The 25,395-nt window shown below is 33.3% G+C and overlaps 1 long non-coding RNA gene across 1 annotated transcript; it reads right to left on the bottom strand.

Annotated features, from left to right (window-relative positions):
- Positions 1 to 23,523, bottom strand: LOC111052682. The gene is made up of 3 exons (XR_005570585.1): positions 23,195 to 23,523; positions 17,018 to 17,075; positions 1 to 78 (listed from the first exon to the last, which is right to left on the bottom strand). It is a non-coding gene; the product is annotated as an uncharacterized LOC111052682 (long non-coding RNA).
- Between the last annotated feature and the right edge of the window lie 1,872 nt (positions 23,524 to 25,395).

The following is a 25,395-nucleotide window of genomic DNA, read 5'->3' as shown; positions in this document are numbered from 1 at the left end:
AGCTGGTGGAAGGTGGAGAGCTCCCTCCTCCTAGTGAGACCGGGGTTTGGGGTCTAGGATAGTTGTAGCCGCCTGGAGCTGAAACAGAACATTGTTTAATACAGTACTTCTAATTGTTTCATACAGTAGTTTTTGGATAAGCATTTGATATTGTAATATCCAGTTATCTTCCAACTATTAAAAACATAATATTATCCTGTGATCTTGTATCTCATGAGAATGAAGAGAGTTTTCAGAATGTTATTGTTACTGGAAGTATATTATTTTGTTACAGAAAACCATCAGTTTAAGATTTGATATTGAGCTTTTCAGTCATCCCTCATCAGATGAAAACATTATTATTTGGCTTAGTGTATTCATGAGGTTGTTTTTATTCTTTGTTGATGTTTTATATTGGAAAAGGGGACATATGATATTCACTTCATCTCATTTTTTTTAAATATCTTTTGTCTGTCTGTCTATTATCTTGTTATCATATGACAATTACTTATGAGAAATTATCTTATCTTATCTTATCTTATGTTAAGATAAGATAATCATCTGTTATCTCATGAAAATTTCTTATCTACTGAAGGTAAATTTGTTACAGAAAATCGATCTTTAAATGAATTTCAGAACACATCATACCACTATGATCAATTCCACATAATTACTGTAGAGAACATTCAATTACCTTATCATGCAAGGAATGATTTTCTTATCATATTTTAAACTATTACAGGAAGGGAATATTTTTATCAAATAGTGAGTAGTGAGTAGTTGTTGAGAAAAGAGTGTTAACTAACAGAAATACCAAATCCATTTCCATCTATTTAACACGTCATCTGATTTGATACACTTCTGGGAAAGACGGATATATTAGAAGGAATTATAATCATCGATATGATTAGGTCGAGGAAGTATGGAGTAAGCATGAATGATTGCCTGATTCTAGATGATTCAGATGTGAGATACAAAGTATGAACAATTATTTGAAGATGAATTTTGAATGAAATTCGAATAACGATAACATAATATTGTAATGTAACTACATAAATCAGCGGTGTCTCAACTAATAACAATAACATTGTCGATTCTCTAGAAAGGATAAAGGATAATATCTGTCTTATTAACACACGACCAAAAGAGATTGATTGATTGATTGAGTACTTTATTTATGTAGATTACAATATATACTGTCTTATACACTTATATACAATAGCTTACAATACAGCAAAATTATAGATGAATTTACATGATACAGACTAACAAAATATTATTGAACTGTATATGATATGAAAAAGCAATTTGTAATATAATAACTATAGATAATAATTATATTGTTATGCATCTACATAAATTGGTGGAGCTTGGACATATCAATGTCCATTCTTCGGAAAGAATATTAAAAAATATCCTCCCCACTACTCTCTACCAAACGTTAATTTCATTATTTAAACTAAGGATTTATTTATTAATGGAAATATTGTAAAAGTTTTAATCAATATGAATATTTAAGATAAAAAAACAGAAAATTGATAAAGTAAAATAATTATATAGGTAGATAAGATCAATAATTGATTAATAAAATGAAGTAGGCTGAAAGTAGATCATGGTAATCAACTTTCAGTAATATACAGCAGTATGCAGTGCATAATTGAAATAACATGATTTATCTAATATATATATACAATTCGTTCTATAACAGGTACGTTATCAGAGAAAGAGTGAGAGAGAGTGTGTGAGAGAAAGGACGTGAGATAGATGAAGAGACAACCTTGAAGAATAATCTCACTACACAACTGCACATACCTACAAAAACTATCACACTATCTACTGTCACTGTGAGATTCGCCAAACAGCTTTGATAAGCAACTTTCTAATAAGCTGAGAATTACGACTACCCAACTTTAACGGCTGTTGAAATAACAACAAAATATATTATTTATTTGTTTATTGAGATCCAGATTCACAAACAGTTGTAAATGGTTTTTGAATAACCTATAACAGCATAGTGAATGTTTGTTTACAATTAGGGTTAGTTTTCTTGATGCGAACTGAGCCGGCTACCTTATCAGTCAGCTGATAAGCGGCGTGTCTGTTTCTGACTGTTGACTGCTTGCTTTGATTTTCAATTTTATTATATTGTTTTTTGTGTACTCTAACCTGCTGAAAAATCTGCTCATTGTTCCCCTATATTTGCTTTGCTTGTTTCTTGTTTTTATTTGAAAAAATATTTATTTATTCTTTATGGCACACCTGAGCACATTTCTTTAGTGTAGCCATCCTATTGGTAGATTGGTTTTGTGACTGGTCATGTGACCTTTCTTCCCCAGGCCTTGTTTCTCAATTTCGGAGAAGAAGGAGAATAAAGAGATTAACTGCGCACGCTAATGGAGAGTCGTTTGTAACTCCTATTTGTTACTTTTCTCGTTCAAATGCTTCATTTTTGAAGTTTATGTAATGTGCTAATCCAATTTAAATGTAGAGTTCCCGTGACGTTAGAATTAATTTGATTACAAAGTCTCAGTTAAAAAGGTGTTATTAATTAATTAAGTTTGTAGCGTGAATGTTGATGTTGTGGAACTTTTCCATAATTGAATGGACTTAAAATGTTGTAAAAAATACACTTTAAATAAAAATTAATATTTTAGAGGAGCATGCTTTCGTGTGTGCTCACAGTTATTAATTACCAAAATCGCGAGCCAATATATAATGAAGCTTATGATGTCATGCAGCCTGACGAAAGATGCCAGCCATGCAGTTTATAAATCTACATGAGTGAGTGCGCGTATACTATGGGCCCATATATGTGAGTGATTTATAATAATATCATTTCAAAATCTCTTCGTCTCAATTTTCAAAAGACAAACTGGTACATCGTTTGTAAAAATTTTGACGTTACTCTGTCCAAACTCGAGTCGGGCAACCCTTGTATGAAAGCACTACATGCTCATCCTTAAAAGATTTATAAACTTAAGAGAACTTTTTAAAATTCGAATTATATTGTTTATGGGCTTAACCCTACATTATTCATTCATTAACAAATTATTGAACAAACGATATTCTTATATGTTCTGGTAGATTTGAATAAATGCAACTTGTCATCACATGTTGTTCCTTATTGTCCTTGTGTTCGAACTTGCTCATAGATTATTTATTTGCTAATATCATATTCATTTCAGAGGTCAATAGTAGCCCATCATCGAGTTACTTGATCTTGAGGAAATGTGGTACAATTGATCCTTTGATTAATTGTCAGGAAAATAATCTAGTATACTTTAGACAATTTTACGAATTTCGTGTCTGGTTAAAGACAAGGGTATTTCCTGAAACCTGAGCAAAGAAGCCGGGTAGTCAAGTGGCTTAACCAGCAAGAACCACACGCCAGGCAGGTTTCTTACCCAAAACAGGAGTTGACCCTCAGATAAGTGCCGTCATCGACAGGAGACTGGTACTAATCACCACACTACAAACGTGCAAAATCGGAAGTGAAAATCGAATTGTACATGTACTGTTATAGTATCTTGAATACGTAATAAATGAATGTTCAAAATTCCTGAGAAATTGACTACCTGAGAATGAAAAGAGAGAGAAGAAATATTATGTCAATATGATTTTGGTGAGAAGAAGATTTGTTGGCGGAAAGATGTCTGACAGACTATGGTAAGATTCACGTCTTACTTTCAGTATTGGTTCAATTGAAAGTATTAATGCTACTCATATAAATTGCTGACTGTCCACTTGATCCATAATATAGATCTAGATTATATAGATGTATAGAATTTATAAATCTATAACGAAATGAATAGATCTATAGTGAGGTCCACGTTATAATGGCAGTGTTCGATTAGTAATGGTATTGCTATCCTTGTCTATCATTCAATAAAGCGGATAGAGCTATCTCTTTCTCGCTTCGCTCGTTGCCAGATGGTCTTTCAACAATGCAGAGTTAATAGTTAATCAACAAAATATTTCATCCCAATCATGAAAATTCATAATGAAATTATTGAAAAATATAATTTCTTGCTTAATAAAATATATAATTGATTATTTTAAACGGGAATAAATAGTTAATATTACATCAATAAACCGGAATCAGCTACTGTCATTGAAGGCAGAGGATCGGCAACGTTGTTCTCATATCTTTCTTTACTACCATTATAACGTGGACCCCACTATATGCAGACATTCTCTACCTCGATTGTATAAAAAGGATCTTAGTAGAGATAGTGGGACATTCACAGTTCACTATAGATAGATCTATGCACTATGCAGACGTTCCCCACCTCCACTTTACAGAAGATACATAAGGAAGAGGACTGTAGAATACTGATGCAATTTGAAAATAACACTAGTCTGGTGTCATTTTTTGTGTAAGAGATGACGCCAGTATCTCTGTAATAACACAGAGAAGGACAGAGAATGATCCTTTTTACTTTGTGGCAATGTATAACGGTCGATTCAATCATTCAAAAGTGATTCTGTCCGATTCATACATCACCGTCATGAAGCGGAGCGGAAAAAGGCATTTGCATACTGTTCGCCACATATTTTCACTTTTTTCGTAGTTTCAATCAATTTACAGATCAATCGATGGATGTAGGATATGAAAAGCATTGACAACAATACAGTCATACATATAGGACAGTGTTAAGATGGGAGTAGAATAGCAAATGCATTGATTGTGGTCAATAATAATATAGTAACACACACAGTCATATAGAATACAGTCATACAGAACAACGAAATGTAAGATGGAAGTAAAATAGCAAATGCATTGACAACAATACACACAGGATAGCATAAGATTCCAAAGTTATCGAAGGAAAAATAATGGAGAATAAACACTGAATGTAACGAATTGCTCGTCGGAAAAGAGTGTTCGTTTGAAAAGACTAGTCTATAACAATCTTTTCCATGACACGCTCTAGGTTGGAATCGTTTTTCACCCTTTACTGTACAACAGTCTCTCTGTCTATTCAGTATAGATGAATACTTTATGTATATTTCCAGAGCTGTCTATTTTATAGATGAATGGTTTATGTATATTTCATGTGTCTGCTCACGTGGTTATATTTCCAAGCATTTTCTACGTATGTTTTGTTGAGGACATGGAGTTTTATGAAGCTAGGTCTGTCATTTATAATTCTATGATAAAGTATTGAATTGGCTTATACGTGTACAGGATAGGAAATTCACGAGTGACGCATCATCACGTCTGAACTACTCAACTGATTGACTTGAAACGTTGCATATAGATACTTAATTCACCGAGGATGGGTATAGACCCTATTCAAATACTTCAAGACTTCATGGTTCAAGTTATCAGTTTGTCAAGTTTTTTAATCAGACCTTTGCGAAGCACCGGTTACCTTCTGGTCTATACTAGTAGTAGAAGTAGTACTAATGCGTCATGGCATGCAATTTATAAACCACTCGACAGCTGATTTATGATGAATAATTCTTCAGTCTGATTTCCACTCTAATATTGGCGTATGAAGGAGACTCCTTTCTCCTTTTATATTATTCTTGAAATGCAAAACTTCCAAAAGCCTTGTACATACGTCGACGCACAATTTAAAAAGGAACATACGTTTAAATTTCATGAAAATCTATTACGGCGTTTCGCCGTAAATGCGGAACATATGAACTAAAGAGAAATGCAAAAACCGTCGACTTGAATCTTAGACCTCACTTCGCTCGGTCAATTACTGAATTTACTTCATACAAGTGAAGCCTTCTGAAGAGGAATATTTCTATTACCAAAGATAAAACAAGAGAATATAAAAGGGAAGTCCACATACAAGAATATATTATGTGAAGTCTACTGAAGAATAAGAAGTAGAATATTTATATCACTGAAGAGTATAAAGCGTACTGTTTTCGCAGGTTAGAAGATTGGATCTGTTTATTCTCCCGCGACCTGGTTGCATAATAGCGGTAAAACACTCAAGAGCAAGGTGTTAACAGATGCTACGGACGTCCATGGGAACAGCAGTCTGCCGTGATATCACACGTGGGAAATAAAGGTGATAATCGCAATAACAGTCGTTATATACACGGCAAGGAACTCGCCAGAAGTTGAACCTAATTTGTGTCTGAGATAGATCTTGGTTTCCGTTACAATTGCTTACGTAAACATCAAGAAAATTATAAGAATTGATGTCAGGTGTATTGTAGATTGTTGTTTTCTTGCTTCAAAGATGTCACTTTATAGAAAGAGAGAGTACAGTATTCACAAACTGAGAGTGTATACACAAACTGAGCAAGTCTGGGAAACTTTATTGTCTTTGATTTGAAGTTTTCTTGATGCATGTTTTCATAGAAGAACTATTCTACAGGGAGATAGTCATAAACTCAGTGGAAATGAATGGATGGCATAGTAGCCAAAATTTCTTTCTCCACCAACTTCTACAGCTGTGATTCAAGTCATTAGTGTGTCTGACACATCTTTGTTGAATAATAATACTATATTACCCATTTAAAAACTTTGTTATATAAAAATAATAGTATATTAAATCTTTTCAATATAACTGACACATCTTATTAAGTGTCGATTCTTGTTGATATTCACCAAGTGAGTATGTACGAGTATTCTAATGATCTAATTATAAAACATTATAATCAAGATCAAAATCTTCTAGTGGTTCATATTTTATTCATAGCCTCGAAAAGATTTAAAAACGGTGCGGAGTGGGGAAAAGATACAGCTTTCTGCTATGTCTAATGATTTCATTATCATTGATTTCCACTTTGATATTGTTAGTCACTAACAATATTATTCTATTTTGCTCTTATCCAACGGTTCTGACAAACATATTTGGAAAGCTGTAGACTGTAGGCGTGTCTATTCTCAGCCAATGACAATAGAACTCAACCTTCATGGGTCTATAGCTAATGGCCAATCGTAGGGCTTGATCCACACTATAGATTCGACTGCTTCATGTCCTCAAGCTTTCAGTTTATTAGAGATTGATATATTGATGATGCTGTAACAATCGCAACTTTTTTCTATTTTGACGTGTCATATACTGCAGGATCGTTGCTCCCTTAATGCAGTTCAGTAATTGTGACGAACAAGTAAAGTAAAGTAAGTAAAGTATCTCGGGCTTGATCCACACTATAGAATCGACTGCATGATGTTCTGGGGCTTTCAGTTTACTAGAGATTGATATATTGATAATGCTGTGACAATCGCAACTTTTATCTCGGGCTTGATCCACACTATAGAATCGACTGCTTGATGTCCTGGGGCTTTCAGTTTACTAGAGATTGATATATTGATAATGCTGTAACAATCGCAACTTTTATCTCGGGCTTGATCCACACTATAGATTCGACTGCTTGATGTCCTGGGGCTTTCAGTTTACTAGAGATTGATATATTGATAATGCTGTAACAATCGCAACTTTTATCTCGGGCTTGATCCACACTATAGATTCGACTGCTTGATGTCCTGGGGCTTTCAGTTTACTAGAGATTGATATATTGATAATGCTGTAATAATCGGAACTTTCATCTCAAATTGTTCCTCTGGATCGGTGGTGTTGACATTCTCAACCTGTTTTACTTCAAAACTAGCAGGTAACCCGTGCTCCGCAATGGCCTATTTCAAAACTTGACAAACTGAAAGCTTGACGTAATGAAATCTTGTAGAATTAAAAATAGGCCCATAACAATCCCCGGTTCATTGAGTATCGATATGCAAAATTTCAAGTTAATCAGTCCAGTAGTTCAGTCATGATGATGCGTCAAACTTAATTTTCGTACGTGTATAAGCCAGTTCTTTCCTCTGTTATAGTATAGATGAGACAATTATCTTAGAAATAATTATTTTCTCGCAGATGAATAGGAAATGGTTATGAAGAACAATTTTATCACTGTTAATGGATGACCTCCATGAACATATCACTAGATAGTTAGGATTATAGTTTATATCATTATCATCATCATAGTTATCATATTTCAGTTATCGTTAAGGTTAGAGAGAATAGAAAAGTATCATTAAAGATGTCTTTCGTATAATCGATCTCTTTCTGATAAAAGAAGTCTCCGACAAGAACATACAAGTAGAGAAGACCTTCCACAATATGTGTGTGATACTGTGATTCCGGCAAAACACGTTAAGTCGTCGGTCCCGGCTGTCTAAGAAGCAGTCGTTAGGTCATATCAGAGGCCCTGAAATCGATCATTTGCTACCTGAAAACTCTGACACCAGACCTGAGCCAGCCAGGTCACTCGGTATTATTATATTCCGGCAAGATCTCCCATAGTTTGTCTTCATGACAAACTAAGTGAAAGGCTAGAGGCCGATTATAGAGACGTAGAGGCTCGGAATGGGCAATAATGCCTCAACCGTGAGAGGAAGAGAGAAAAAAATAAAAGAGAATAGATATGTACGGTACCCCCATGAAAAAAACTTATTTTTCAGAGAAATGAAACTTTTCCTACACGTGAGAGGAAGAAAGAGAAGGAGGAAAGAGAATAAACAAGTACGGTATCCCCTTGAAAAAATTCTTTTTCAGGGAAATAAAACTTTTTCTACATTGTTGAATACCGAACTAGTTTGGAATCACTACTTTTTCAACGTCATCGGCAAGCTTGACTTTCAGAACTTTTCAGACTTCTCTAGGAAGTTGAAGCAAAGTTTGAAGACACCGGATAAAAGTCTCCAATGATAATTTGTCACCAACTTTATTCAAGATGAAGTTTCTTGCAGGAGAGTTTAGTCTGGGAAGGAACTGAGTTGAAGGATTTGATACACTGAACAGGACTTCTGTGCTGAATCTTAATTCTACAAGTGTTTTGAGGTGCTTGTATGATATTCTGCAGTCTGACGATAATTTTTTGACACAAAAATGATTATTAATTTTATAAAAGAATACTGAAAGTGTTCCTGTGTGTTCCCAAACGATATGCTGGAAGTGTTCCCAAACGAATTGATTATTCCTGAAAGGAATATCAATTTATATTTCTTAATACAAAAATCATTTGTGGTCAGAGGAAATTTAATTCAGAGTGGAATGAGAGAGATTATTTTGTCAGTGGGGGTCACATCATATTTCTAATTTCACATCAATATGGAGAAGTTCACAGCATCTCTGTTCAGAGTGAAAATATAATTTTTATATTTTCAATATTCAAATCAAATCAAGTCTTATTATTTTGATGTTATTTCTACCGTATTGCTCTTTCACACTTCTCGAGTTTTCACGTTGGAATTGAATTTCGTTGCTTAAACTGAGTTTCAAGTAATATTCATTCTAGTAGAATGATCCAAAGGTAGTAGACTGTCTGTTTACTAACGTTGAAGATGATCCACGTGTCAATAATGTTCCAAAGCTATTAATTCGAGAATTTGAACTCTTGAAATAGTCGATAAAGTAACTATTTTCGAATTAGAAGTGTATAAGTTTGATGCAGTTATGTAATGATAAGAGAATCTTCAAAATTGTATAATCCAAACGATGAACAATTAACAATCATGAATCACAATCCAGCCTACTAAGTTATTTATCGATGATTGGACCATTCTAACAATTAACCATGATTAATATTCAAGGAAGGATCCTCTAACCAATTAATAAAGCTACAAAACACGTTTCAAATACATTATAGTTTGTTACGAGAGTCATAAAACTAACAAGAAGCTGAGTAAGAAATTTCTAGAATTTTCACTTCCACTACTTAATATTATCCACAACAGAGATATTCTATGATTATTACCGAACATCTTCCAAAAAGGATTAAAATTAGTGGATAAAAGACACTGCTCATAGTATGAAAGCTGATTATATCTACATTAATTACAAGGATCTAACTAACACCAAATGCAACTTCCAAAAGACGGCAAGGAAATGAGAATGCAGAAGATAAAATTGAATGGCTTTTAAAATTAACAGTTACTAAAAAGCTTAATTGTGTAACTGTGATACTCCTTGAATACCATTTACGTTGTTATAGTCATACTCAAGATGGCAGTGCATGGTAACTATTTGGTCAGGATCGTAAAACAGGAAAGATTGTCTTCACGTTTTATTGTTAAGTAATATGACTCGGGAAGGATTATCATTTCATTTCATCCGTATTATTTTGTAATATCAGCAGGAAGGATAATTATTTGGTTCCTAATTATTTTGTAGTATCAGTCAACAAGGATGGTTATCTGTTCCCAATTATTATTTGGTAATACCAGTCAGGAAATAAATATTTATTTTATTTATTTACCAGTCAGGAAGGATGGTTATTCTGTTCCTAATTATTTGGCCCAACTCTAAAAAAAGCGTCAAGTAGTGTCGTTAATTTAGTGTTTGTTCTGGTGCTTTGGTTGTCTATGAAATATTAATTACATGTAAAGAGCTAGCGGTTTCTGTGGGATGTTAATAGATACCAGTTGCTAGTTTTGACGTTCTAATTTTGATTTAAGACCTCTAAAGCAGGCTTGGATATGAATAATTATTATTGGATTTTGCCTGTCCTAGGAATGTATTACGTATATGAATCAGATTTTATTGAATGACAAGCATGTGGGAAGCATGTTTACTTCCGGTACTCGAATTTCATCTTCTACTTTGTTTAAACTTTCTTCACCTGTAGTAATTGATGACTAATATTGTCTTAGGAGAAAGGAGAACGTCCTTAGGATTCATTGTCATATTATTCATGCAGATTTGATAGTTTTATATTCGAAATCCACCCATTTATTCCAATACTTTATTGATTCTTTATCACAAAGGACGAAGTATTGCCAGGTCTTGCAAGACCCATTGCATACTAACTCTACATTATAGTGGGAGCAGATGAGAAATTAACGTATTCAGAACAGAGAATAAATAATGTAGATGAGTAGATAGATAACTTCTAAAAACAAAGAGTAGAACCTATTTGTTATAAATTATACAGAATAGAAATAGGAATACACCTAAAATTCTATCAATAGTAAGTAAGTAAAATGACTAAATTTTCCTAAACAGATAATACTAGTAGGTAACCCGTGCTCCGCAACAGTCTAATTGAAAACTTGACAAACTGAAAACTTCACCTACTAGAATCTTGAGGAATTTGGAATGGTCCTATGAACATCCTCGGTGAATTAAGAATCTATATGCAAGATACCAAATTTATCAGTTGAGTAGTTCAGACGTGATGATGCGTCATCCATATCAATTCTTTTCTTCATTATTTTAAAGAATTATAGATTACAAGCTCTATTCGTTTTATAGTCTTCGTGATCTTAATAAATCTTTTTAATCCATCTACAGTATCACAAAACTAAACCGCAGTTGATACTCCAAAGCAATCCTTCTTATCTTGTAGAGTTTTTCTTCAGTTACTTCACGTTTGTATATCATCAACACTTAATTCATCTAGATTTAGGCATGAATACATGCCTATTATGGTCCTCGTGATTTCAATAAATTTTTTGATCCAACTACGGAATCAAATCAAATTAAATCCAGTTCAACTTTTAACATAATCAGTATATATTACTATCATAATCTAATTATGTTTTGTTGGAGATTAATCTCAATTCTAATTACAATCTAATTTGTGAATTGAAATACTGTATTGTTAATTACAAGCTCTATCAGTTTTATGGTCCTCGTGATTTCAATAGATTTTTTTGATCCAACTACGGAATCGAATCAAATTAAATCCAGTTCAACTTTTTACATCAGTTCATAACAGAAAACACTCCATCAACAAATATAACAAATCAAAAACGTAGATGATATTATTCCTTTGTGATAAGTAATCCTTCTTATTTTGCTGAATTTTCTTTCACAGTTACTCCACACGCCGTTTGCATAATAGTATCACTTTCTTCGACCTTCCTGGTTGCATACGTTTAACAAGTCTGTCTGACACTACTACACCAACATTCACTCCCAACCGTCAGCAATCCTTATCAATGCCTCTCATTGAACCAATGCAAACTGTATAAGTTTCTTCTTCATCATCATCATCATCATCATCTTCTTCTTCTTCTTCTTCTTCTTCTTCTTCTCTTCTTCTTCTTCTTCTTCCTCTTCTTCTTCTTCTTCGTCTTCTTCTTCCTCTTTCTCTCCCTCTTCAATCACGTTGTTTTCTACACGTTGTTCTCTTCCCTACAGTGAGGTCCACGTTATAATGGCAGTATTTGAGTAAAATTGGTGTTGCTATCCTTGTCCTTCATCCTTGTATCATCTTGTATCATTGTCGTATCATTTTTGTATCATCTTCGTATAGTAAGGTCCACGTTATAATGGCAGTATTTGAGTAAAATGGTGTTGCTATCCTTGTCCTTCATCCTTGTATCATCTTTGTATCATTGTCGTATCATTTTTGTATCATCTTTGTATAGTAAGGTCCACGTTATAATGGCAGTATTTGAGTAAAATTTGTATCATTGTCGTATCATTTTTGTATCATCTTTGTATCATCATCGTATCATTTTTGTATCATCTTCGTATAGTAAGGTCCACGTTATAATGGCAGTATTTGAGTAAAATTGGTGTTGCTATCCTTGTCTATCATTCGCCAAAGCAGATGCTGCAAACCTTTTCCAGCTCGTAACGCTTACAAATCGTTTTCTAACAATGTGGATGTAAAATATTTTATCTCGAATTATGTTCCAATGATTAATAAATGATGAATTTCAATAATTGACATTGTCATTTGTATCTGCAAGTTGAGTGTGTTGGAGGTGGTAATTCTTTCACACAGTCCCAAACTGTTGATTGATTATATTCTTACATCTGAGGGCGTCAGAATACAAAGGGTTAAAGTGACATATTTCATTTTTTTGAGTTAGCAACAGTAATCGATAGCTGAAAGTGGTAAAAATCTAGTATACAAGAGGTATAAGCGTAAGTCTAATCAGTTCTGACTTCTGATAATTGAGAAGGAAGAGCAATTTGAGACATGAAACTGTACGTTTGATTTGGTAAAAGTACACTAAATAGTTATAGGAATAGGTGAATATCATTTCTATATTCACTCCATGAATAAAGAATTGATTAATGTAAGTAAACTTTGGGCTCAATTTTCTCGAAACTAACAATATGTCACTTGGACCCCTTGTATTATAACCCCTTCATTTTTAAAATCAAATCTGGTAACATGCAGAGTCAGAAAATGATACTGCTATATCTGCTTTGTCAAATATTGGAGAAGTATAGCAGCATCAATATCAATCAAATATTGCCATTATAACGTGAACCTCACTAAAGGAGCATGATACAAAGATGTGATACAAGGATGATAGACAAGGATACCAACACCAATGTTAATCGAATACTGACATTATAACGTGGACCTCACTATATCACTGTAAAGACAGCACACCACCTATATATTGCTGTATGAATATCACTATATACATCGGTACCTATATACTTCACGGTACTATCACCAGTATTATTCTCAGGTCTGTGAATGAAAGAAGCATTTGAATTCCACAGTAACATAACAATTGATGAAGCCGCGGCACAAACAGATATACAAAAGAAGAGAAAAATGAGACAAATAAGATGAAAAGAGTAAGAAGAAGATGATGATGAAGTAGAAGAAGAAGAAGAATTTCTTGAGACATACTTCCGTGTGTATTGAAAGAGTAGATGGATCATAATACTTTCTCATCTTTTCTGACTGGAGTTTTTCGCTCAGTGTGTGGGGAATGATTGTGTGATATCAGGGTCCGTGAACTTGGCATGTGATTGGAGGAACTCCTCTCATCATTGAGGCCTTCATGAACCATTATCCACGTTCAACGATAATCAAGGTTTTCTAGAATATATGGATGGTTACATTCTGGGTTAAAATATACAACTGATGATCTCAGTTTAAACGTTTAAACATGTGTACCATACATGGGCCTAGACAAAAAATTGCTTATGCTATTATGCCTGACCATAAAAGAAATGTCATACAATCTCATATAATGATGATGTATGGGAATGTAGGCTTGCTGATATAGAAAAATATATTTATGCTCACATGACATATCATACAAGCTTTAAGGAGTATTGTGGGTTATTATTTTCGAAGCTTTGTTTCTCTATGTTATCAAATTAATTCTTTTTTATGTAATACCAACATCCCGACATTAATAATAATCCCTTTCATAATATTGTTCTCATAATAATAATATTATAACAGCTTTTGAAGATTGTATGATTAAGTTGATCTCGCACATAAATAAACATGCTTTCAAAACTATTTCGAAAGTCGGAGTAATGGAGAAAAATACTGGATGATTAGTCAATAAATTTTATCAGGAGAGAGCATCACTATACTCAAAGATTGCCTCAATGAAACTCAACACTGGCTCAATGAAAGAAATTCGGTGTTGAACCATGGGAAGAAATTGGAAACCGTGGGAAATTTTCTTTTCTATCGAGATTAAATCGCAGGTAATTATGCTGGATCTGCCTGCAATTCCAAGATAATTGTTTGGCAATTAAAATCACATTTCAATTAATTAAATAGAGGAAATTACACAGGTTCACGGAATTGCTCAATTGGACAGCATGTTATTTATTTTAGTACAATGGACCTAGTTTTGATTGAATGTTTGTTTTTTTGTACAAAAGAACAATGAACTCTGTTTGACAAGAAGCTCGATGTGCATAAAAAAATAATATAATAAGAGAGTAGTTTTCTGTAAAGTAGAGAATAGAAATGTATAGAATTAATTCGTTTTATACAATAATATAAATTTCAAGAGAAATTAAAATTAAAAGAGAAAAGAGAAATTAAAATTAAATTTCAAGAGAATACTCGCTCCCATTCATTAAAATGAAAACCAATAGCAAGAAATTTAATCTTGCTATGTTCCGATCTTTCAACACTTGAATCTTCATTTCAACTACTTTGTAATGAAATCAAGCATGCACAAGAACACAATCATCAGCAATACTATTTAGCAATACAGTTGGTTGGAAAAAGAATAATTAATGTTATTCAGTATTGGAAAAAACAGTGTTGGAAAAAAATGAACGAGCGAAGTGAGGTCTAAGATTCAAGTCAACGGTTTTGCATTTCTCTTCATGTATATAATTTTGTTTATATTTATGTTCCGCATTTACAGTGGAACGTAGCAATAGATTTTCGTGAAATTTGACAGGTATGTTCCTTTTTGAATTTTGCGTCGACGTATACATACGGTTTTTTTTAAATTTTGCTTTTTAAGGATGATCCAAAAGGAAAAGGAGTCTCCTTTGAACGTCAATATTACCGTAGAAATCAGACACTAGAATTATTTATCATAAATCAGCTGTCTTGTGGACTATAATACTACCCGTTCAAAAACATCGAACATCTTGAAAATGTATCTTTCCATCAACGTTGTAGCCAGTTGCAGCCAGACCTGATAACAGCGTTCACACTCACATTCCGGGACGAAACGTCACGGTAAGATAGGACAGAAAGATCTATTCAGGATTTTTCTAGACATTTTAAATTGATAAATCATTTATTAATTTTTGAGAGAACATAACAACAGGTCAATGTAACTTACTGAGCGCGAAGTCTACTGTTCACAGAATTACTAGTACAGTGATGCAGGCAACTTCAACAGAAAGCTACTCCAATTTCAAACAAATTCTCCTACAGATTGATAAATTTACTTGGTTGAAATGTTAGTTGAAAGAATAATTTATTATATAATTAAGAAATGAATTATTGGCTTATACACGTACAGGATAGGGGATTCACGAATGACGCATCATCACGTCTGAACTACTGGATGACTTGAAATTTTGGAAAATATAGATTCTTAAACTCCCGAGAATGGTTATAGGATAATTTTGAATTCTTGAAGATTTTAGTAGGTTAAGTTCTCAGTTTGTCAAGTTTCTAATGAGATCCATGCAAAGCACGGATTATCTGCTTATCATTGAATAATTTTCATTCAAGATGCTGATTCTTTACAAATCGGATTATTGAATCAATGTTGAAATAGAGTTGAAATGTTGAATTTATATAGTCGAAATGGATGTTGAGTTGAGAAACTAACTTGGAGTATTTCAACTCGCTTTATCAAGAAGTTCCAGAGAAAACTTTGGAGATACATTTCCTGCCGGAGATGCACTCACGTATGCATGTAATAGAATTATGAGACTAATTCAGAGAAAATTGATTTTGTTAGAGTACAATGGGACAGACATTCTGTCATTGAATAGTAATGTGATAACACTTTCTACATCTTCAATTGATGGTGGGAGGGGGAAGAAGCCTAGATAGAGAGAGAAAAGGAGTGTTTATGAAAAAGAGTGTGTGAGAGAGGGTGTATGAGAGAGAAAGGGAGTGAGAGCAAGTTAGTGAGTGAAAGATTCAAAGTGAGTGAGTGAGAGAGAATGAGTTAGGGCGGAAAAAGAGGAAAACAGTTTGAGAGAGAATGATTGAAAGGTGAGAGAGCTAACTCAAGTCAATTGTAATCTCATAGTTTCATATCACAAAATTGTATATCATATTATTAAGCTTTGTTTCGTAAGTTATCGCGCGAATTTAGATGACACAGAGTACCTACATAGGCTACCTCTGTGTCATCCAAATTCGTGAGATAACAATAAAACAAAGATAAATAATATGATATACAATTCTGTGAAATGAGACTATGAGATACGTTATAGTGATGTTATATTATTTCTACGGCATTATTTTTATATTAGTTCTAATGATTAAATATTATTCTATTCTACAGCAGATATTTATAATATAATAATGAATATAGATCTAATGAAAGTTGATTGATATCAATTATAACGTAATGTAAGAAAGAGTGATTACATCATTTTCATCATGGTTTTATTCTGATGTGGGATTTTGAGATTGATTGATTGTTGTAAAATTGATTGATTGATAATCGGCGAGGCAGAACATTCAAAAGGATCTCTCTGCCGATGAAAGCCATATGGATAAATGTGGGCCATATGAAGAAGAAGTGTAGTTTGCTTGTTAAGTTCGTCCCAGGTGAAACTCAAATTAAAATATCGCAATTAAATATTAAATTAATATACCACTAGTTTCAAATTTAATATCATTCTAGACTAACCTTCTCTTTTGGTTGCTATAGACAATGTTTCCCTGAGCAAGCAGCACGATATCACAATCTGAAAATAAGAAGAAAAAAATTGATTATAATCATAATTCTATTAGAAAGTCACTCTCTAACAACGTGCATTAAGCCCATGGGAGAAACCCACTCCATATTTCTATTGAATAAAAATAAATTTCAATCTTTATAATAGGCAATGAGAGTAGGAATATTAGTATCAACTGAATAATAGATACATAACATAAGGTACTTGAGCTATACTGTAAAGTGAGGAGAACACATCATTTGAACTTTTCGTGAATGAGTTCCGCTTTGTTGGAGACGACACTACGTTTCATACTCAACGATGAAACTATAGTGAGATCCACGTTATAAAGACAGCATAAGATTATCATTTGTGTCAATATCCTTGTTTATAATCACTCAAAGCAGGGAGCGCTATTCTTTACCAGTTCTTCAATGTTGTCAGATCATTCTCTAACAATGAAGAAATATAATCAATTATTTATTAACAAAAGGTTCAATCTCAATCATGGAAATCTATTGAATAATGATTGAAAAATTTATATTTTCCTGACGAATAGAGTATAATAATTTATCATATTGAGCAAGAATGGCCATTCAATATAAGAGCAGATGTCCTGGTAAATCAGCTTTTCTTTATAGAAAACAGTGACATGTCAGAGAATCGGCAACACTGTTCTCCTATCTTTGTCCACTTCCATTATAACGTGGACCAGACTATAGAAATATCCAATGCCGTCTACATTGGAACTAGACATCCATTTTTGCATAACACTTTTCCGACTGATGATTTATTGGGATCCACTCAATGCTATTTTTTCTCTTTCTCCTTTCTCCAACCTTCCTCTTCCATCCCTCCGTCTTCTTCTTCATGATCATCATCATCATCATCACCATCATCATCATCATCATCATCATTATCATCATCATCTTCTTCTTCTTCTTCTCCTTCTTCTTATTCACTATCTCCTTTTTCTTTCTATCGCCTTCCATATTATATCTTTCTCTCCCTCCTTGGCTGTGATAGCATGGAAAAGCTGCTTGTTCAGAAACTCTTCAGATACTCATAAATGTGTTGATTTATGTGGAATTGTTCTGCTAGACATGGTACATAACAGGCGTACTTCCCCAGCCGTACTCTGTGTGTATAACCGAACGAAATGAGGAACCTTTCCAGCCAATTCTACTGTTGCCAAAAACGGAGTCGATTTTTGGCAATATCATTGTAGTTGTGCATACTAAATAGTAACAAAATAGCTGTGCAATATTATTTAAAGGTTTCCAATGTAGCTTAGTACACATACAAACTCTTTCACATTTGTAGAAGAGTTTCATAATGTCGGCTAACAATGTATAACAATTAGATTTATTTCATCATCATCATCTTCACTTGAAGGATTAGGTTTATGAGTTTAACCGATGCCAATTTTGGTTGGCCTTCCAACACATCTTCCTATTTCATATCGTTGAAACTATAATAGAAATCATATTCAATCATTACATCTTGAAGTTATTCTCAATTCTCATCCAATAATAGGCTAAACATTTTTCTGGATTCGATGAGTTCCAAAATTGTGCACACTCATCCCTCATCATCATGCGTCTCATTACTCACCCTTATGTGGGCATCACCCTCGAAAAATAGAATCAATTTAGAGGAGCCTACTGATTGTGCAAGATGAATTTTGAAACTTTTAAAAATATTGTTGGATCTAAAGCCCCGCACACACATATCTATTTTTGTGAGTACGTTATTATTACGTACATATAAATTCTATTAGATTGAACAGATGATGTTAGTAAAGTTCCGTTTAAACTGATAAAATTCATAAGGACGGCAAAATATCGTACGAACAAAAATCGATGAGTGTGTGCGGGGGGCTTTATAGAGATAAGAATTTTAGACATCGATGGGACATAATTTTTTCAATATTATCTTCACAAGAGCACTTGAGAGCACACAAGTTTTGAAAAATATAGGTATTTGTTGAAAATGATATAAGAAGAGTAAAGATTCAATCATAATATCATCCAGGAAATATGACTATAGTAGTGTAACAACTTTGAAAGTGTGATACGATGCTATGAAAACGATCATTCAATTTCTGATTCGTAAATTTTCTAATAATGATTCCTTATCATTCAATATATTAATGATTGAATGTTTCTTTTCACTATGACTGCTATCACTCATCTCTCCACGAATTATGACTTCAACAATGATATCCAGCGATTTGAATGATATCGTTCAAGAAAATGGAGGCTGAAATGACCTAGTTCCATTAGCCAATGAGAGAGCGTGTTGGCCATAACTTTGTACCAGGCACTGAAGTGTACTCCCACGCGATTGGTCGATGCTGTGTCACGTTGTAGAGCTCACAGCTAACGTTGAGATTGACATCCACCAATAGAATTGGAGATTAGAGAGAGGTGTTCCCTACACAAAGCTAGTTTCTAGCATTCATTTATTTTTTTAAAGTTTTATTTCTATTATTGGAACTCATTCGAGTTACTGATGAATATATTAGTTTTTCACTTAAGCGGAAATATAGCTGTATCCTTGAGCTCCAAGAACTATTATTTCATGAAAATATTTTATCAGATTCATTTTCATTTATTTCCAAAAAAAATCATACTCTGATTGAGACCTAAACTTATTTAATGTAGCCTTTATGTAATTTCGATGTAAAAAACAATATTGAGTCAGTGATATTATTTACTGGGATCATATTTGTTATTTTTTAATATAACAATATTTTTAGATCATAAATTTGCAACACATTTTTCAAAATCCAGAGCTTCGAATTCTAGTAATCAAAAATGCCTTATCCTTCTTATTAGTCTAATTTATATTGCTCATATTGTAAATATAATTATATTTATTGATATAATTTATAATTTTCTCATTTATTTGAATCACATTTTTGGGGCAAAATCATAATGAAATTGAATTATTCCATAGGTTTAATTTTCAAGTTAATGTAGTCCACTTCAACTTTGTAACGACAGGTTGAGAGCTTTTCCAATTCAATAATTAAATTCTCGTAATCATACACTTAAGGCATTCCATAGCAACATAATATCATGTTACTTATTCCACAGCAAAATCTCAAATCACATGGAATAGGATCATTCACTTGATACTCAAAAATGTCAACACAGTACATAACACTGTCTCAATTTAACTCACTTTACACCCTGGCAAATTTGAGAACATTTTGGTCCATTAGTGTTGAACTAATCCGAAGGTTTCATAACGGCACTTGGTTCTTGATTGACATTTATCAAATTGTTCATCTCGTACATTATGAAATGCATTTGAGAGGTAAGGCACACAACTTGAGTTATCCAGGTTATTCGTTCATTGTGCAAATAGACGCTAACCGTAATCACTTCTAATGCTATTTCAAATAATGATATTGCAAGAAGGTTATGGTCCATCACAGATTTCCTTCTTCTCAGTACTTCTCTCTCTCCTTCCTTTCTCTTTTCTCATCTTGTCTTTCCTCTGTAACAATTCACAGGGTCTATCCTCTGTCCATCACAGATTTCGTCCTTCACACTATCTCTCTCCTCTTCCTTCCTTCTCCCTTATTCTCTCTCTAAGAAGTTCATTGATCAGTTATCTCATTTCGTTTTCATTGATACTAGGTACTACAATTAATTATGAATACTGTACTATGGTCCGGCTTTTCTTCAAACTTGATTTCGAGGTAAATCTTCTTAGTTCTTCTCATTAATCACTTCTCTCTTGATCTTTTTTCACTTTTCCCTTCATCCTTTCCTTCCTACTCCTTACCAGTCATCACCATTTCTTATTTTCGCCACCGTATTTTTTCAAGGATTGCTCATTCTATATCATCAATTTATCCTCCCAATAAAAAAGATTTGCGGATTTTTCTCTCTGCGTAGAATCCACTTCAACAATCATTACTGGTATTTGAAATTAGAACTAAGACTTCTAATTCCAAACTGCAATGTGGGCAATTGGATGTGTGCTTCTGATTTATTATTAGGGGAAAATAAATTTAGGTATATTGTTCCAATAGTTATTATAATTTTCATGAAAACTACTGTTAAACTATGAAACTGGTGCTTCCATGATAGAATCCATATGAATCAATCAACAATGATCACATCATGAATAATTATGATATTCATTATGAATCTCTACAGCTGGAACTGTGCGTTTCCCTTTTTGTAAGTGAAATTAGTTGTGTGATCAAAATAGTCATAAGGAATTTACAGCCCCGGGTGCATAAAAGCCTGTTCAATTTTAAAAGTGATTCAATGCCACATGAACCAATCAGGAAATCTTCTTTTCAGAAAGGACTTTTATGATTGGTCCTCGTGGCATTCAAGAATAAATAAAATTTAACATTATTTTGTGCAACCGGAACTCACTCTTTTTATGATCAAAGACAAAGTTCGTATGGGGGCTGTTCGGTATACTTTTTTTAATTGAATAATTTTTTTCAATATAATTGTTAAGATCATTATTAGAGTGAGAAAAATTGTAACTAAAATATTTTTGAGTGGTCTAATAAACGAGTTATGGATTGTTGAAAGTGCTAACTCCGTTTGCTTTCCAGATCATAAACGGTTTCGAATTTCCATTGGAGTTTTTTTCAATACATTTAGTATATCATTGGCTTTGTTCTAATATGCGTTTTTTCGCGATTGACAAAATGAACAAGTTATCGTGTTTAAGAAAATGCTATTTTTTATTTATGAACGATATGGGGGATAAAATGTTTCAGTTAGGAAAGATGCATTTTTTGAATTTTCAAGAGAAGTTCTGTTAATATATTCGAAACCGTTTATGATCCTGCAATTAGCACTTTAACGACCCACAACTCCCATAACTCGCTTATCAGACCATTTAAAAATTTCTGCAACTTTTTCTCACTCTTATAAAAATCTTAACAATATATTGAGAAAGATTATCCAATTTAAATAGGAAAAAGTGTACGGAACAGTCTTAAAGTACGATAAAAAATTCTATTTTTTATCGTTTGATACAGAAGCGATTTTTTGCCAATTCTATTCTATTATACTTTTTCTTCATCATTAAATTTTAAAGATTTACTACATAGAGAGTTTTCTCAGTAACTTAATATCATTTTATTACAAGAATTTTTCTCTTAACTTATATGATTGAAGATTGTCATGAGATATTATATAAGTATAGGGTAATAGGAAAGCAAATCAATCGGTGGGTCTGTAGTAACTGCGAGAGAGAGGGAGTGAGAACTCTTGAGACCTCATGCAAGAAATGCTGAACAGATCAAACATTACGTTCATGAACTACTGAGATTTTACTGCTCGGCGACGTTATTTGTCAACTCTGTAACTGGGCATAATGATTATTTGTTAGAATTATATTATATTTTTAATCACAAATTCAATATAGTTTCTTGATTCGAATATATGATCTTACTAGATCTTCAAACCTTGAAATTTGTGGAATACTGCATTATGATGTTTCATCTATTATTAGAAAGAGATCATAATTTTCAAAGCTCTTCTCAAAAACATTGAAAATCCTTATACTCTCTTAGGTAATCGTAACGTTTTTAGAGATTATAGATTGGATAAGGCACAGTAAGTTATATTACGATACTTATAACTATGCTCTTCGCCATTCTCTCAGGAATCTTATTTGATGAGGCCAATTAAACTCAATAAATAAACGTATATATAGCAGAGTCTGAACAAATCTAGTGATTGAGAGCAGATATCCTATACTTCAAATTCAATTGAAATAACAAAGTTGAGATTAGAATTGAGGAATTATTGTGGAACGCTATTGTAATCCACTGATTCAAAGATGAGATGATCACGATACCAATATGCAAATAGCAATTTAGCTTGTAAGCACATGAGGGTGAATACAATAATTGATATACTCTAAGATTTTCAAAAAAAAGAGTGAATGACGTAATTCTGTACTGATTATTCCGGGATGAAGTCTAATATTCATCCCTTATAAATATATAGAATAAAATGTTATTAATATGGCAAACAAGTAATCTCGATAACCTCGCACAGTTAGTTTTCTCCACTGTGAAGTCTCTTAACATCCTCGACAAATCTTTGAAAAATTAAAAAATTATTTGTTGGAAACTAATATTGTGAACAGGTACTCACCAATAAAAACGAGCGCATCTTCCTAGCAGTTCACGATGATACAACACAACGACAACTTTCCTTCAAAAACGTCCAAACAAATCAGAAACAAAATCAGTTTTCCCGAACAAACTTAGATCGTCGATTTGCGCACCACAGTGTTCATTTGAGGAAGCTGGAGGATGAAAACCCGCGACTCTGTCTCCTTCTCTCTGAGAGAGTCTCTGTGAATTGAGAAGGAGGAAGAGGAGGTAGAAGAAGAAGAGGAGGAGGGAATCGGTGAAAGCGATACTCCTCTGAATGGCGGCACTATACTCCTATAAGACAGCAGGCACTCCTTACAATCCTGCAGGACGTTTTCAAAATGAATGACGTCTGGAATACGAAACACTTTCGCTTTATAGTGATGCTCTCTCCCTCTCCCAGAAGAGGAGGATCGACCTCTGCAACCCCTCTTCTTTCTTCTTCTTCTTCCCTCACACCTCTTATTTTTCTACCTTACCTCTCTTAGATGCATCATTTGATGTTGGAGGTTAGTGAAGATTCTTCTGTAACCAATGTGTATAAATTTTTCCATCATCTCTTTCATTCTTATCATCTTCTTCTCTTTCTTGATTCTTTTCTTCTCCTCCATCTTCTTCTTCTTCTTCCTTCACACCTCTTATTTTTCCACATCACTTCTCTTAGATGCATCATCTGATGTTGAAGGCTAGAGGAGATTCTTCTGTAACCTAATTTGTATAAATTTTTCCATCGTCTCTTTCATTCTTATCTTCTTCTCTCCTCCCTCTTGATCCTCTTTTTCTCCTTCATCTTCTTCTTCTACTCCTTCTTCCTTCACACCTCTTATTTTTCCACATCACCTCTTTTAGATGCATCATCTGATGTTGAAGGCTAGAAGAGATTCTTCTGTAACCAAATTTGTATAAATTTTTCCATCGTCTCTTTTATTCTTATCTTCTTCTTCTCCTTCTTGATCCTCTTTTTCTCCTTCTACTCCTTCTTCCTTCACACCTCTTATTTTTCCACATCACCTCTTTTAGATGCATCATCTGATGTTGAAGGCTAGAGGAGATTCATCTGTAACCTATGTGTATGAAATTTTCTCCTTCTTCTTCTTCTACTACTCCTAATCTTTTTCTATTCTTCTTTTCTCTTCTCCCCCTTCCTCTTCATCCTCTCCTACCGCCTCTCCTTCTCTCTCTCCTTCTTCTTCTTCTTCTTCTTCTTCTTCTTCATCATCTCTTCTTCTTCTTCTTCTTCTTCTTCTTCTCTTCTTCTTCTTCTTCTTCTTCTCTTCTTCTTCTCTTCTTCTTCTTCTTCTTCTTCTTTTTAATTCTTCTTCAATTATTCCTCTCTTGTTATAACATTTGTCCACCTTACTGCACTCTACTTTTCGCTCAAATTCTCATTCATTCAAATATTACACATCACTGAAATGATTGGGAGAGAAAACCCTCTTCTAATTATCCACTTGTTATAACCATTCTGTCCTCTTCACTACACTCTTCCACTCTTAACTCGTTTTTTGTCTTCGATTCTGCCCCTGATATTTTAGTAGACTGGGAGTGATATTTTGAATATTCTCTCGTGATAATGGACATTGATGTGCCCAATTCATGGAAGATCCATAACAATATTATCTATAGTTATTCCAAATTACTTTTTTCCATATCAGATACAGTTCAATGATCATTTTCTCAGCTTATAATATGTAAATTCATCTAATACTCTGCTGTATTGTAAGCTATTGTGTATGAGTGCATGAGCCAGTAAACTGAAATCTACATAAATAAATTACTCAATCAATTTATCTCTCCTTCTCTCTCTCTTATTTGGTAGAGAGTTAGTGGGGAGGATATTTTTAATATTATCTCCGAAGAATGGACATTGATATGTCCAAAGCTCCGCCAATTTATGTAGATGCATAATAATATAATTATCTATAGTTATTACAGATTGCTTTTTTCATGTCATATACTTTCAATAATTATTTTCTTAGTCTATATTATATACATTCATCTATAATTTTGCTGCATTGTAAGCTATTGTATATAAGTCAGTATATTTTGTAATCTACATAATAAAGTACTCAATAGATCAATCAATCAATCTCTTTAAAAATTTTATATTACTGTTATTGAATTTGCATTCAATCTTTATATTCATTGATTAATTTCTCATATTTTGTGAAATCGTTGAATAATTTAGCAATACTGTCA

This window comes from Nilaparvata lugens, chromosome 2 (genome assembly GCF_014356525.2).
Source record: "Nilaparvata lugens isolate BPH chromosome 2, ASM1435652v1, whole genome shotgun sequence".
NCBI classification, from domain to species: domain Eukaryota; kingdom Metazoa; phylum Arthropoda; class Insecta; order Hemiptera; family Delphacidae; genus Nilaparvata; species Nilaparvata lugens.
This window is presented reverse-complemented; position numbering and strand designations above follow the sequence as displayed.